We start from the raw sequence: 896 nt of genomic DNA on the forward strand, positions 1-896 counted from the left end.
GAGCAGTATGAACAATTTCTAAAAAAAAAAAAAAAAAAAAAAAAAAAAATTAAAAAAATAAAACAATAGACAAAAGAAAATTGTATGCCCTAGTGAAAAATAAATATACTAAAACATATTTGAAATTAATTTATTTCATGCTAAGTATACTACTAATACGTTTAAAAAAGAAATACCCTGCAGTTGTACTTTTGGCATACTAAACTACTTAAAGTCTGCTAAATTGGAACAACTAGTTTTGTACTTAATGCACTTTAATTGTGTGGAAGTGCTGAGGTCCATCTAAAGATATACTCAAGTATATTTGATTGTGCTAAAGTGGAACTATTGCAAGTATACTTTAGGAACACTTTAAATATCTTCCATTTATTCAAATATCATACAATCCTCATCAATATCGACATTAAAACACATTTAATGCGCATTGTGATCAAGTAGTACTCCAAATAAAGTTTAATTATAATTTTTACATCAGTAAGTCTCAAGCGATATGTCAGTAAATATGTTAATAGATTTGAGCTATACTTAAATATCTTTTAAATATATTACTTTTTTACTAGACTGGATTTGAAACCACCTGAGGGTGTGTAAATGGTTACAGAATTGATATATTTGGAGTAAATTTTAGGCAATTTAACATACGATGCCATTCTCACTTTTGCTTTTAAATCATACAGTAAGTTGTGCTCTGCAGATATATTAATACACTGTAAAGTAAGATGTTGCTTCAGTAAAGAAGCCAAAAGGATGAATAAGCAGAAACTTCTTTCATATCAGTCTATCAGCATCTCCCATTTTCCTGCATATTTTCCTACGAGTCTTTCTCTCCTGGCTAGAGAGGGACAGACAGCACTGAGTCAATTAAAAGCACACGTCTCTGGAAAAAAGGGAGGGAC

Source organism: Ctenopharyngodon idella, chromosome 16, assembly GCF_019924925.1.
Source record: "Ctenopharyngodon idella isolate HZGC_01 chromosome 16, HZGC01, whole genome shotgun sequence".
NCBI classification, from domain to species: Eukaryota; Metazoa; Chordata; class Actinopteri; order Cypriniformes; family Xenocyprididae; genus Ctenopharyngodon; species Ctenopharyngodon idella.